At 35.3% G+C, this 16,936-nt stretch overlaps 1 pseudogene; it reads right to left on the bottom strand.

Moving 5' to 3' along the window:
- Nucleotides 1-8,938: 8,938 nt before the first annotated feature.
- Nucleotides 8,939-15,914, bottom strand: LOC125649423 (uncharacterized; annotated as a pseudogene).
- Nucleotides 15,915-16,936: the final 1,022 nt, after the last annotated feature.

The raw sequence follows: 16,936 nt of genomic DNA, 5'->3' as shown, positions 1-16,936 counted from the left end.
ATGCACAATAAACTAGCGTCGTTTTACTATCATCGGTATTCTATTACCTTTTCGTACATCAAATGGCATTCAGAAACCTCATCTCGATTTTTTCGTTTTCGTTATAGGTGGTGAGGTTAAAACAATGGAATTGAACGGAGTGAAGAAAATATTGCGCACCAAATAACGATGCATTTAATATAAGAATCATCAGAAAAATCTCTTGCTGTGGCCATCAATTCGACATTTAGATACATCGACGACGTTTTATCTATTAACAATAATACCTTTAATTCATATGGCGATTCGATATATCCCTGCGAGATCCAAATAAAAGACACCACAGAGTCATCCACTTCTGCTTCATTCTTAGATATTTTATTGAAAGTAGACATTAACGGTAAACTGACAACTCAACTGTATGACAAACGGGATGATTTCAGTTTCTCCATTGTAAACTTCCCATAATTATGTAGCAATATTCCATTATCACCTGCATATGATGTTTATATCTCTCAACTGATTCGATACGCAAGAGCTTGTTCTGCGTATGGTCAGTTTTTAAATCGAGGCAAGCTACTGACAAACAAGTTGATGGTACAGGGGTTTCAACAGTCTCGTTTAAAGTTAGCATTTCGCGAATTCTATGGTTGTTATAAGGATCTAGTTTGTCAATACAACCTCTCATTGGGTCAAATGCTGTCTGACGTGTTTCATACCGATTGTTAGGCGGTTCTTGGCATACTGATTTTGACTACGGATAACTTCATTTACCTGATCAAGATATAGGGCTCACGGCGGGAGTGACCGGTCGACAGGGGATACTTACTCCTCCTAGGCACCTGATCCTACTTCTGGTATGTACATTGGTCAATGTTTGCCGAGCTCTTAATTCTGCATTCCTTATTCTGGATTTTCGTAATTCTTGCTTGTACGAGTTGTCGTTCGTGCGGGACGGTATGTATCCATATTTGGTTGTTTTAAATATATATGCATGTGTTAATACTGTGGATAACAACGATTAGCCGGTTAACCGATTACTCGGTAGAAAAAATGCTAATCGATTAGAAAATTTGTAACCGATTGGCCAGGTTAATTGTAGTAAACAAATACTGTCGTGTTTGTATTACATGTGTTTAAAAAAGGGGGAGGGGGTGTCGTAATTTTCAGAAGTCTAGGTGATGTTTAAATATTAACTTTTTTCATGACTGATCAGCTTTAATAATCTTCAAAGTAAAATTGCATGCAATACCGATAATTATAGTCCATTTTGTAGTAAAACCTGTTTGAAAGTTCCCAGTCAGGCTCTATAATGCTTGCGTAAAATAAACTACCAAGCAGTACTAGTATCACACTGATAAAGTCGACGCTGCCAGCATAATTTCCCCATGGATTTCATAATCAGTTCAATGATTCGTACCATTAAAATATCTGGTAATGAGGACAAGTAACATGCATGTACATTTCTGGTCAGAGAAAGATATATTATACAAAGTTAGAGGATGAAAATAGAAATGGAGGGTGGGGGTGGGGGTGGGGTGTTACGCCTAAAAATCATGGAGGTCAGACTAAATCATACTTCGGAATTAGTTCCCAATGTGTCACGCATAGTAATACTTAAACGAGAAAGAGATGAAATGTCAGCTGTGTTATGTAGAACGGACTCACACGTCCTGAGTAACTTTAATGCCGTGCATGTGCCTTCAAAACAGATTTTTGCCACCTTAGCAATTCTTGTAAACAAACTTTGAAGACAATAGAACTATTTCTCTAACAAACTTGAAGCCGAAATGTTGTAATGAAAATAATCATATGATGCACCATTCTGGCGTGGCGTTGCAAAAAGTGAACATTTTGAATTTTTACAAATATTCTTGCTTTCATGCGGTTTTTGTTCACGTCTTTATTTATAGAAGCACTCATCATACTGTTTTTTAGTGAATTAAAAAAACTGAAGATAAAATAAAATATAATAATACGGTAATTGAGAATTATAAGTTTTAATGATTAACTGGTTAATTACTTTTAATCGGTCAAAAGAATTTATGACTAATTGGTTACCAAATTTTCACCCATTCAATTCACATCAAAACTGTAACAGCCAAATCTTTACATATCTATCTACGTATGTTAAAACCAGAAGGCGTTTCATATGGAAAGCCAAAGGTTTCAATATTCTATCTTTGTAATTATGTATTTGTTGTTCCTAAATGCGCCATCGGTTCAATGTAAATAGAAAAATGTTAATCGTTATCTTGACATTTGTAGTGCATAACGGTATATTCCTCATTTGAATTGCGTAAGATGTAAATGGAATAAATGTTTGTGTAGATGCGTAACAAGTGAATGCATTATTTATTTAATGTCAATTTGAAATTGGATCTTCGTCTTCCGTAGTTGAGCATTTGCACATTGTAGTTTGTTAAGCCTATGCGAGTTGTGGTAAATGTGTTTTGGTAATCCGTCCGATGTTAGTTCGACATTCGCATTTGCGCAACTCAACATTTGTAAATTGTTTTACCATTATGACGACAGAGGGCGCGCGCTACATCGTATCTTTTGGGAAACAGACTATAGAATCATATAGGAGGACCAGTTAACACTCGGTCTAGCACACTCAACATTAACCAGTTGGCGCTAAAAGTCGTTGAAAATGTGCTGCTGAAGTAGTTTGATCAGAGTCTTGATGTAGAACATTGTTGTAAGTATCAATATAGATGACTGGACTGATTTTTTCCTTGAGTTTACTTTAAACAAACAGTGTATGCCATTTAGTAACCATATACCACCAGGGACGTTACATTTATTTGTGCGAGACCAAAAACTCTTGTACATATTTGCTTTGATTGGGATTGATTTTCGTTTTCGCGCCACTTCCCCACCATTTTTGCATTGCCGTCACTGAAATACGTAATTCACAATATTAAATAGTTAATATGTACATTGGGTTTTATATTTGTAAACAAAGTGAATCAGTTATCATTTACCAGTTGTTTTCATTAAATGACAGCCAACCTTGAATGTAACATATTTAAAGTTTTTATGTAATGGACCAGTCGGGCTATTTTTCCATAATTTTTACTTGGCCAGGCCATAAAACCAGTAGCCTGAACCATGGCCTAGATTTGAATTTGACATTTTTTCCATAAGCACTTGTTTCGTATCTGATCACCCCCTTCTTTTTCTCTCCACAAGATAGCTAACTCAATTTCAGACATATCAATTTCAAAACTCCTATTTTTGTTAAAAATGTATCATTAATCACCATTACCGGGGATATTTTAATATAGTTTAATTTGAGATACATTCCTCTTGTCAAAAAAAAATGTTCCAGTTGTCCTCTGTCAAGCCTCTTTATTGTAAACCACTCATTTTGTCTGTTTAAAGCAGAAAAAGAAACATTATCTTTTTATTTGATAGTCTAGCTGTTAGAGGTTATTTATAAACCTTGTTTGCCACATATAGAGTCCTTGTACATATATGTAAATATACGCTTCCTAGACTCTAAATATTTAGAGGATGTAGAAGTATTCTTGCACTTAATTTTTTACTCAAAGCAATACGAGAATAGAGGGGAAACAACTGAAAATTCCAAATGATACAGTTAATTACACTAATAAAGAGTAACAATTCCATTTTTAGTGTAACAATTGCCCTGTTAGGGAATTGTGTTCAACCTTTTAAATAGTCGTAGTGATGAACCATCGGACTATTTTTTCATGATTGATTATCAGTATAATCGGACGCACTATAATTGATTAATAATCGATTAATTTCAAGTATTAAATTTGTTTATTATTAAATGAAGAATGAATTGGTAAAAAATTTGGGGTGATTTCTGAAATGCATTTTTGATATATTTTTTATCATTGGATTCATTTATCAAATTAATACTTACGAATTAGTTACATTCACAGAAAATAAATAAAAAAAACATGAGAATAAATTACTTTAAGTTATATTTTGATTAATCGATTATCAAAATTTTTAATAGATTATCTATAATCGGGGGCCATTTCGATTAGATAATCGAATTTTTCTATTAATCAGTACATCGGAGGAGGAGAAACTCTACTTATGATAAACAGAAGGAATGAAACTCATAGTAAAAATATGGTATGAATTTGCTTATCAAAATATCTTCCTTGCACAAAATAAAATAATACCGCGGACTTCGAAAGGCCGGGAAAATAATAGCTCCGAAGGAATGTCACATAAACTGGTCCTCCAATATGATTCTATAGTCCGTTTCCCAAAAGATTCGATGTAGCGCGCGCCCTCTGTCGTCATAATGGTAAAACAACGAACAAATGTTGAAATGCAGTAAACGAATGAGCAAATTCGAATGTCGAACTATCATCGGACGGATTACCAATTTTTTTTTACTGTAACTCGCAACTGCAATGTGCAAATGCTCAAATACGGATGACGAAGATCTAATTTCATAATGCATTCACTTGTTACACATCTACACAGACATTACATTCCTTTACATCTTACGCCATTCAAATAACGAATATACCGTTATGTACTACAAATGTCAAGATAACGATTAACATTTTTCTATTTTACATTGAACCAATGGCGCATTTAGTAACAACAAATACATAATTACAAAGATAGAATATTGAACTCTTTGGCTCTCCATACTTTTCAATGGCGCATTTAGTAACAACAAATACATAATTACAAAGATAGAATATTGAACTCTTTGGCTCTCCATAATTGTCATCCCTACTAACTAAATATTACTACTGTGTTCACAAACAAGATCTGTTCACAAACAAGATCTTCAGTGCTTGCACCTCTGGTGTGTCCAGGGGTCTGCGTTTGCAAAAACATTTACTTTTGTATTCTTTATAGGATTGATGATCTTTTTCAAACAGCGTACATTACAATGTTTAGGGGGGGGGGGGGCTAGAGAAGTCTGCATTAATGGAGAATAAGTTGTGATTTTTATCATATTTTTACAGTTTATTTCATTTCATTTTTTGATATATATTACATTATTGTAGAATTTGACCTCCGATGCAATCTTTGAATAGCGATATTTAATAAGACCTCACCTGTACGCAAAATAATCCGCGCCGTAAATCGATAGTTATCATAAGGGGTGGATCTTATTTAGGAAATGCATTTGATTTCCTGGGCCAACCTGAATACAAATTCTTTATAATCTTTAATGTCTGATGTGTTTATATGTTAGAATGGAGCCGACCACCGAGTCCCGCACATGAACAACATTGTGCAACTTTGAGTTTGTTGCTACTTTTGAATGACTTACTCGAGGAAATATTTGTATTTGCAATTTTTGGAAATCTGTGATGTATTCAACGGCAGTGTTAGGAGATAATGGCTAGGCAGTAATGCATTAATAAGCGAATCCATACCATAAAATTTAAATGTTTATTTGGGTGCTTTGTATACTCTTTACCGGAAGTTCATATATACCGTCCCACACGAACGATAACTCGTACATGCAAACATTACGAAAAGAGGCAATAGGAGTTAGAGACTGATCACTGTTCGTTTTCTTCACTTTTTCATATGCCACTTCAAGGTGATTCCCCATAACAGTAAGTAGCTATCTGAATATTCTACTAAAATAGCTGGCCGCTTTCCCCTTGTTATATATACTTAAAGTTTTGTGACTGTCTCTATAGGCAATGTAAAATACGGTTTTCGAATTTCTTTGTTATGCCAAAATTCAAAAATTGAGCTGTATGTTTTTTCAAGGTTGTTACGTCTTTAGGCAATGACTTTTAATTGTTTTCATTTGTAAATCATTAATCTGATTATGTAGTACATTATGTATGACAATGAAACTGATAAGACTCTTCGGTCAATTTACTCTACTTTGCGTCTTGCAAGCACTCTACAGAAACACTACACACCTCTCGCAGGTTGCTATCATGATTTTTCTAGGTAAATATATCTTCATACCTTATGAGTAATCCTATGATCATGCCATCAATATACATTTTAATCCAATATGCGAAAATCCTTATAAATCTGTTGGGTTTAACTGCGGATGTACTCTTGCTGTTAATAGGTATGGCAAAATGGAAATCATGGTGACATTAACATCACATGCAACACGGTATCAGGCTTTTTTCAAAGTGAGAAAAGAGTTGGTTTGCAAATCTTTACAATAACATGAATCAGAATCACACATTTCATTTCAAAAATTGGAAATTGGAAAAAAGTCACACTCTTGAAAGGCTTATCAAAGTTTTATGAATTTCTATATGTAAGTGAGACATTTCAGCAATGTTTGTTTTTTGCCTTCAATATCGCGTTTAAATATTGTAATTATGCAAGTATTGTATAAATTTGAATGTATTTTTCACTGAAGCAGTTACACTGAAAACACATTGAAACGAGTAACTAAACCGGAATGGTCTATCCATCTTTTAGGATGGATGATGGACACGCGTATTTTCTTCATACCTCTTACGCTCCCTAAGGACACTTAGTGTGCAGACCTTTCTGTCTCCACAGAAAGATATATAAGAGCTCCATTCAGTTTAGTTATAAATTTCGAGGGTGCGGAACCCCCGATCTCTGGTCGAGGACAAGATTTATTACAAGATACAATGTTCGCGGTGGGTACAGTGTAATACCCGTCAATTGGGGGTTACTTCACCTTACAGAACATATTATCATCCTTTGGCAACGACTGTCGCTGATAACAAGATGTGTCAAGACAACTTATCCCCCAATGTAAGACGGTATATATTGTCGTCGGCGACAATATGCGCATACTTAAACCCTTACAAATATTAAATGTACATGCAGGATCAAGTAGTAACCCACGTATCTCGAATATGAATGAAATTTGTTGAAATATTCTTTTTAACAAATTTAGACTATGAAAGGTGAGGATAACGGACATTGATCAATATCATGACTCCTTTGAGGAATACACAATTAAGAATTGGGCAAACATGGACCCCTGGATACAACAGAGGTGGGATCAGGTGTCTAGGAGGAGTAAACATCCTCTGTTGACCGGTCACACCAGCCGTGTATACAGAGACATATATACACAAAAAATTATTTTCCTTTTTCATTGATTAATGGCATCATAAATCTTTCTTGATCAAATCATTCCTGCTGGTATGCGTAAGAGAGAGAGAGGGGAAAAAAGAGTTTGAGAGTTATACAACCTCGCATTGGGTCAAATGCTGTCTGACGTGTTTCATACCGATTGTTAAGCCGTTCTTGGCACACTGATTTTGACTGCGGATAACTCCGTTTACCTGATCAGGATATGGGGTTCACGGCGGGTGTGACCGGTCAACAGGGGATGCTTACTCCTCCTAGGCACCTGATCCCACCTCTGGTGTGTCCAGGGGTCCGTGTTTGCCCAACTATCTATTTTGTATTGCTTGTAGGAGTTATGAAATTGATCACTGTTCGTTATCTTCACCTTGCATGGCACATACACGGTACTAAGAAAGTAAAAACAAAAGATTCATACACTTTTGGCATCTTTCTGCTACATTGGGTCAAATGGTCTGACGTGTTTCATGCCGATAGTAAACATTGTATTTTGATATGATTTAGTGTGATCCTGCACCCTTGAAAAGAATTAGTTTCTTGCATATTCCCATGTAAAACCATTTATCTATCTATCCTAATAGTTAGAAATAACCAAATTTGCTGTCCCCAGTCAACGTTACTATTCGATAATAATTTTACTGTGATTGTTGCATGTATCACAGCTTTATAATAAATTTCCTATGGAATATATATAATATCACATTTTCTAGCTAAAATACTAATATGTTAAAATAAAATCATTTTAATGATACCATGTGGAATTTGCATAGAAAACATCTGTATTTGAAGGCTCCAAATATATATGGTAACAGGTTGAAAATATTAGACAAATGTAACATGTACATTGGATACAATGTATAAATAACATGATAAATATGACAATTCCATACTATACAATGAAAATAATCTACAATTACTTTTTATGATTTAGGTGTATAATTGTAACATGGCTATATGCAAATGTCACAGTGCTTGTAATAAACAGATTAATTCAAATCGACGACGATTCTCTTCTTTAGAACAAAGCAAGACATTCTGGAGATAAAATAATTAAACCACAGGGTTCCTCACTACAGTTGTTTTACTTCCTGTTGACTGTCATTGCTTTGTAGATTGCGCACCAGATTCCAATTCAATAGACGTAGATTTCTGACTTAAATTGTGGAACTACCAGTACACGACTCTCAGGTAAAACAAAGGCTATCCCCAACTACCAGCACACGACTCTCACACAAAACAAAGGCTATCCCCAACTACCAGCACATGACTCTCAGGCAAAACAAAGGCTATCCCCAACTACCAGCACACGACTCTCAGGTAAAACAAAGGATATCTTGTGCAACTACCAGCACACGACTCTCAGGTAAAACAAAGACTATCTTGTGCAACTACCAGCACACGACTCTCAGGTAAAACAAAGGCTATCCCCAACTTTCCTAACTTGTAAAGCAATGCTTCATAGGAAAAAATGGAATACAATTTCGTCTTACATATTTGATAATATCTGAATAATATATGTACAAGCGTTTATATGAAAAATAAATCATAAATTGGGTTGACTTTCCAATGCCTTTAAGATGCAAAACAATGGACACTGAAAAAAAACTACCCTTATTGACATTAATGGTATTGACTAAATTAATTACAAACGATTAAGCACCAGCATTGTCAAGATATGGACAGCTGAAAAACTGAAAACAAATACCCTGTTCGACAATGATTATTGGACAACTGTTATATAAATGAAAACATTCACCATACTTTGCCTATCAACAAGTTCAATCCACGTTTAACGTGTATACTTTAAATCATCAATTTGATGAGAAATTCAATTCACCCGTGTACCACTCGTATTCGAAATGCTCTATAAACAGGCGCGTGCCACTTTTTCAGATTACAGCAGTGAACATGTAGACGATTTCTTTTTCTTGGTCTGGAATGGAATTGACATATTGGATGCAACTTCTTCAGCTGGTGCTCCTTGTTTTTTGTCAGGTTGTTTATCATTTTCCTCCCCATTATCAAGTTTTGCAGATTCTTGACCTTTGTGTTGTACTGCTTCATCTTTTATTAGAGGACTCTTATTTTTTTCTTCATGATTCACAACTTTTTCTGGTTGACTTTTGTTTTCAGATTTTTGATTACCCTGACCTTTTTGTTTGTCTTCATTATCTTGACCTTTTCCTGATTCATGGCTGCCCTCCTCTGAAATATTTTCTCTAATCTTCTTCAAAATCTCATCAAAATCCTTTCCCTCCCAAGATAATTGCATTTTCTCATCATTTGAGAAATTGACATACAATAGCTGTGTAAGAACCATACTCATTGGTCCAGTTGGGGGCCAGTCTATTTTCTCCATCAAGATAGGGATGATAGGCTTCTTCAGAGCATCTGCTAGACTGACCTCTCTCCTACAGTTGGCAGATAGAGCGTACTTGGTGGTTACCGAGGACAACACGACCTTACAACCTCTGACCCCCCGGTCAATCTTGTCAAACAGGGAGTCTCCGCCTCCCATTTGATGAATGTCCATCCAGCAGGTGAACCCAGACTGGTCAGTCTCTGGAACAATGCAGATATCTCCTTCTGCTTTCCCCATTGGTACGAGATGAAGACATCAGGGAAGGCCCGATTTTCCTTCCATGAAAAAAATACTATACTTCTAAAAGAATCATCACGGTAAACTTGATTTAAATGTATTATTTATGTTTGAGAAATGAGTACATCAAGAGAAGCAACCTTTTTTCTTAATTACACTAAACATGCTGAAGTAGTGTAGCTGACAAATTTTACAATCAATGCAATTATTTTCATTGAATTAATGTGAATAGAAGGATGTGACAATCAATTGTTCACTGTGAAAATATAAAAAATTGCTTTTCATCTTCAACGTTCTAGATTTATTGTAGTATTATTCCATTATCACATGTATAATATGTTTATGTTTCTCAACTGTTTCGAGAGGATGTTCTGCCTATGATCAATTTTTAAACCGAGACAGACTACTGACGAATGGTTTTCAACAATCTCATTTTGATGGCCTTTATAATGATCTTATTTGACAATACAACCAGTCGAATACTATCTGACGTGTTTCATAAGAGGTGGAGATAATGAACAGTGATCAATCTCATAACTCCTATACGGTGGATGTGACCGGTCGATAGGGAAAGCTTACTCTTCCTAGACACCTGGTCCCACCTCTGCTATGTCCAAGGGTCCGTGTTTTCCTAACTCTATATTTTGTATTCTTTAAAGGAGTTCTGAGATTGATCACTGTTCGTTATCATCAGCTTTCAATAAGAAATACAAAATAAAGTATTTGACAAACACGGACCCCTGGGCATACCAGAGGTATGATCGGGTGCATGGGAGGAGTAAGCATCCTTTGTCGACCGGTTACACCCACCGTGGTCCCTATATCTTGATCCATTAAACGGAAAAATCGTAGTTAAATCAGCCTGCCAAAACGGCATAACAATCGGTATGAAACACGCCAGACAGCATTTGACCAAACTAAATCATTATGATGACCGTAAAATTTGCGAAATGCTATCTTTAAATGAGATTGTTGAAACCCCTGTAATATCAACTTATTTGTCAGTAGCCTGCCTCAATTCAAATACTGACGCAGAACAAGCTCTTGCGTATTGAATCAGTTGAGATACATAAACACCATATGTAGGTGATAATCGAATATCGCTACATATGTATGGGAAGTTGTCGATGGAGAAGCTGAAATCATACCAATTATTTGGCCTTCTTTACCTACTGATTTTGAATACAGATTACTCCATTTACCTGATCCAGAAATAGGACTCACGGCGTTTGTGACCGGTCCACAGTGGATGCTCACTCCTACTGGAAATTTTATCCCAAAGATGTTTCCAGAGGTCCGTGTTTACCTTACTATCAAATTTGTATTCATGTGGCATCTCTGAGATTGATCACTATTCGTTATATTCACTCTTTCATCAATATTGCATAGCGTAAAATTCATATTCAGTGTGATGAAAATGTATAATGGTTGAATTTAATGATAAAATCTATATGATATTCTTTGCAGTTGGTACCTTTTGTCTGTCCACTACAGCAGACTTTCTGGACTTGTTCTGTGTCTTCTGTGGAATTATTATTTTCTCCACCACTGGAACCTACCAGTTTTTGTATTCTGAAAAAATATACTCTTTATAAAAATTTCTCATATCTAACAACTCAACTTTATGACAAACAGGATGACTTCAGCCTCTCCATCTTCAATCTCTCACACCATGCTGTAGGCTAAACATGAAAAGGAAAAACTTAACACTTTGATGGAAGAGATAAAATGTACAAGAGAAATATTAAAATGTTGTATTAGACACATTAAAACAAAATTACGTATCATCTATTATTCTGTGTTTTAGTAAAGTGATGGAAGAATTAGACAGGTTAAATGATGAACAGTACTGGTTATAGTGGAAAAGGTTTGATTAACTTTCTGTCACATCTTTTAATTAAAGTATCATATTCTGTTGTCGATATAATAACCTAATTTGCAAATATAACATGGTGTTTCAACAGTTTTAATTAAAGTCAGCATTTCACAAATTCTGTGGTCGTTATAATGATCTTATTTGCAGATACAAACTATCACTAACTCTAATGCTGTCTTGGGTTGCTTTTTTTTTTTTTTTTTTTTTTTTTTTACATACTATACAGGCATATTTTGACTGCGAGTTAAAAAGAAGTAGGGATATCTGCGTTATAATGATTTATATGATTTATTTATTGGTACCGTATAAGTTTTACATTATGAGCCCTGGGTCGAGGCCTCTGCTGGTGGACTGTTAGTCCCCGAGGGTCTCTACAGCCCAGTAGCTAAGTACTTCGTTACTAGCTTGAAAATACGGATGTATATTTAATTGCTGTTATAAAATTTAGAAAATCATTTCAAAATTAAGGATTATCTCCCTCATGCATAGCTCTTATCCTTGGACGAATTTGGCTCCACTTGTTTGGCACGCTGTTTTTGGCTATATTTAGATCTAAAACTACATAGTTATTTCGGATTTTAAACATTTCGGTTGAGCATCACTGAAGAGACATTATTTGTCGAAATGCGCATCTGGTGCATGAAAATTGGTACCGTATAAGTTTTACATGAAGTAGGATGCATACAACAAAGTTATATTTCAGATGTTATACAATGATGTCATGTACTTTGCGACTCGTACATAAAATTGTTTAATAATGAATTAACAGTTATATATGATTATTGCTATCATATTCTCAACAGAACTCTGTACCTCTGGTAACTGTTTTCTCATCTGGCATCACTTTCAAACAGTTGAGCTGCATGAGGAGTTCTGTAAACTTAGCAGCAGGCCAAATTCGGTCATCCTTAGTTTCCTCTCCAGGTCTTTGGAAAAACCGGATGAACAGGTATTCACTGAATATCGGTCCCATGGAACCAGCAGGTGGCCAGGTCATTTTTTCTATGAACAATGGGATCATCGGCTTACCGAGGTTGACAGAGAGATTCACCTAGTCAATAAAAGAGCTCGGTGTCAAGGACTGAGTATATTTTACTGTGTAACAACATTAATTATATTAGCAACTTTAAAAGCCCACGGTTGAAATATAAAACGAAATAAAACAATTCTCTAATTTTTATGAGAAAAAGTTTTTAAGAGTAAGAATTCTAAAATAATTTTTTCTAAAAGAATGATGTACGTAATATATGTTCAATTTGACAACGAGTCTAATATGTTCAATTTTATTTAATGTGGCAAAGGGCGAATTAAAGGAATACAAGCTCTAACTGACGATAAATGAATTTTAACAAAAAACATAAGAACAAATTGAATGATATATTTGTGATTGAATATATATAATTCAATTGCATCAGGGTGGATCTGAAGCAATAAACCCGTCATATCAGCAGAACATATGTCGATTCAGGAATTATTGTCTACCAGATAGCAATTCCTGTTCGTAATCTCCGATGTGCATTGATGTCTGAGGTCATCAGTTTCAAATAGTGCAGAAGAGAGGCACTACACGTGTGTCAGATTTGTAAACAATTCAACATGCCAATGTTTAAAGAAAAGTTATCATTAAAATTTTATTCCAGTGGTACATTTGCCTAATTATTACCTTTTTACCCTTATATTACATCAAGCCATTCATGAAACGATGTAACATCTAAAAACAAACGAAATGTGTAGTTACGCCAGTTTCCATCTTTGTGTGACATCACGACCGATTATATTCGGCAATCATCATTCTCGTGGTGGTGTATATAACGATTGCATCTGCGGCTATGGGGGTTTATACAAAATGTTCATAGTAAGTATGCTCTCAAACAATATTCCCTTGTTTATTTTGCCGAATTTTTCATGATTGCTTGTAGGAGTTATGAGATTGATCACTGTTCGTTATCTTCACCTTTCATCTTGAGGATTATATTAGTTATACAGATAGGTGTTAATTGGCGCATACTTCGGTTGTTGAAAAATATCGTCAGTTACAGCTTGTATTGTTTTAAATTGGTGAAAGGAAGAGAATATTATGTTCTGTTGAAATGGTAGAGTTAGCAAGAGGTACTTGTGACAGCGGATTGACTGTGAGAAATGACATAAATGATTATTTAAATTTAGATCCTTATAAGGATAGTTATATTCTGTATTTCATCTGTTACAAGAAGGATGAACAAGGTTCAACTCATTGACTAGTTTTATTTGGTTGATCTTTTCCGGAACTGTCGTAATGTATCTGTGGTAAAGGCCTTCATTTCATTACCAGTATGTTGTAAATTTTAACCCTGCTCATACCTTGGCCACATCAAAACTGATCCTTCATCATTAAGAAAATGAGAGTTGTGGGTCTGATAAAATGATAACTTTCATTTGGCCTAAATGAAATGTCACACAGTACAGGGAGATAATCTACAGTGTAAATACTATGTGGATACATTGTTGAAATATGGTGTAAGAGAGTAAATTGACCCATTCTTTTGTAATCTAAAACTATTAACAAATCTTCATTCTTTATAAACTAAACTCTGAAATGAAGCTTACAATTTCACAAAAGTAATTCAACATCATAGCCGTTACTTTTGTCTGGAAAATTCATGTATACCTCCCTGTTACAGTTGGGTGATTTTGCGTATTTCTCCGTCACACAGGAAATGACGATTTTCGCTGCCCTGATTCCGGAGTCAATCTTCTCAAACAGCTTATCTCCGCCCCCCATCTGTCCCACATCCATCCAACATTTATATCCGGCCATCTCCAGGTGACGACTGATCAGCTTGACCTCATTCTGGTGACCCCACTGGTAACTAAGGAAAATATCAGGGGGTTCTGGGTAATCTACTGGTTCATCTGCTACCACTCCCTCTGGAATCAACAAATACATGCCTGGTTTATTGTTCAACAAATAGAAAATACATGTAAGATAACAATGGAATTCTTCACATTTTTTGCCGGGAACCCCATTTCACCGACAGACCTGCTTTAATGGCATTTTCTATAATAACGGCAGCATCCAAACGGTTCATTTCCTGCAGAATATTCAGTACTCCTCTAGATGCCTCAAACGTTTTATGTGTGGCATACCATTCACTCAGCAGCGCCATGCAGGGATCTGATTGGGTGGCCCAACCTCTGATGTCATCAGGACTGTAACCAAGACGACTAGCCAAGAGACTCCAATCATGTTCAGATTCTGGATTCATCAGTTTTGTTACACCTCGAGACCAAGTTGGTGCATTACTCATTGTCTGAAATATAATGTTTCTCCTGAATTTGCAGAAATCTCATTTTGCATACCAACCATGACCCAAAAATATATAACTCCAAAACACATATTCACTTACGTGTATCGTAAAGTTAAAAGAAATAAAACTCATTGGATATATATCAACTATTGTAACAAATACCGAGTTAATATACATGTATGAACAGAGTAATAATTAAAAACAAGATGTGTTTGTGAAACACAAATGCCCCCGATAATGGCCAATTCCGAAGATGGCCAAGGTCACAAGGGCAAATATCTTGGTACGAGTAGAAAGATCTTGTCAAAAGAAATGCTCATGTACAATATGAAAGCTCTAATATTTACCATTTAGAAGTTATGACCAATGTAAAAAAAAATTAAAGTAGGTCAAATGTCAAGGTCAAAAGGTTCAATACCAACGGAAAGATCTTGTAACAAGGACTACTCAAGTGAAATATCAAAGCTCTATCTCTTACTGTTCAAAAGTTATTAGCAAGGTTAAAGTTTTCAATCAAAAAGTAGGTCAAACTCCAAGGCCAAGGTCACGGGGTTAAAAATATTGGTACCCACGGAAAGGTCTTGTCACAAGGAATACTCATGTAAAATATCAAAGCTCTATCACTTACTGTTCAAAAGTTATTAGCAAGGATAAAGTTTCAGACAGAATGACAGAATTACAAAATGACAGAATGACAGACAGGACAAAAACAATATGCCCCCAGATCTTCGATCTCGGGGGCATAAAAACTGTTCATAAAGTAATATCACCTCTACTGCACATATATGCAAAATGAATGCACATTTTCTAAAGAAGGGTACTTTATCGTTAGTATGAATGCAATAATATAATGGAAATCAATGAACTGATCTTTGTTTCTTTGTTCTGATAACATGCTATTCTTAGAATGAAATCCTGTTTTCTAAACCCATACCACATTTTATAGTTTCGTATCTATTTATTGTTTTATGTGGATATCAAATCAATGATTCAGCATGTCCGTCTGTAAAGAAGGATATATCCTCGAAGGAACATTTTGCTTAGTACATTTGTTCTAGGTTTTATATTTTCCACCTACATGTATATGCCTCATGACCATGGAATTCATTTCAATTGTTCTTGTTTAACAAGTGCTTAATCAACTTGTCCACTATATTGTTTTTTAAATAACCGTCAAGTATATTTTATGATAATTAATAAACAAGATCCTAAACTATACAGCTAGAGATCTGACGAATTCTACCATTGACATTTTTGTGACCTTCCTCTTGTAAAATATTGTAATGCAGTGCTAAATCAACTTGTCCACTATAATTTTTTTAAATAACCGTCAAGTATATTTTATGATAATTAATAAACAAGATCCTAAAATATACAGCTAGAGATCTGACGAATTCTACCATTGCTATTTTTGTGACTTTTCTCTTGTAAAATGTTGGAATGCAGTGCTAAATCAACTTGTTCACTATAATTTTTTTAAAATAACCGTCAAGTATTTTTATGATAATTAATAAACAAGATCCTAAACTATACTGCTAGAGATCTGACGAATTCTACCATTGCTATTTTTGTGACCTTCCTCTTGTAAAACGTTGTAATGCAGTCTTTGAACTCAGCGTCTAATTTCTCAATTTCTGTATTAGAAATTTCATTAAGTAGCTATAAAAGTCGAAGATAACGAGGAGTGATCAATCTCATCAATTCCACAAGGAATACAAAATAAAGAGTTGGACAAACATGGAACCCAGGACATACCAGAGGTGGGATCCGGTGCCTAGGAGGAGTAAGCTTCCCCTGTAGACCGGTCAAACTCGCTGTGAGCCCTATGTCAAGATAAGGTACACGGAGTAATCCGTAGACAAAATCAGTGTGCCAAGAACAGCCTAACAATCGGCATGAAACACCCCAAACAGTATATGGGCCCATGCTAGGTTATATGGGCGAAATCGATCATTATAACGACTATACAATTTACGAAATGCTGACTTTAAACGAGACTAGAAAGTTCTTAATAAATGTCAGTTTTGCCTGTTACCCAGATTTATCAGATAAAAAGGGACTACTGTGTGATAGAGAATCCTCAGACATATGGGGAATATGCCTTCAGACTCCATAGAGGTTCGATTGTTA

Source organism: Ostrea edulis, chromosome 5, assembly GCF_947568905.1.
Source record: "Ostrea edulis chromosome 5, xbOstEdul1.1, whole genome shotgun sequence".
NCBI classification, from domain to species: domain Eukaryota; kingdom Metazoa; phylum Mollusca; class Bivalvia; order Ostreida; family Ostreidae; genus Ostrea; species Ostrea edulis.
Note: the sequence above shows the minus strand (reverse complement) of the source record. Positions and strands in the feature narration are given on the sequence as shown.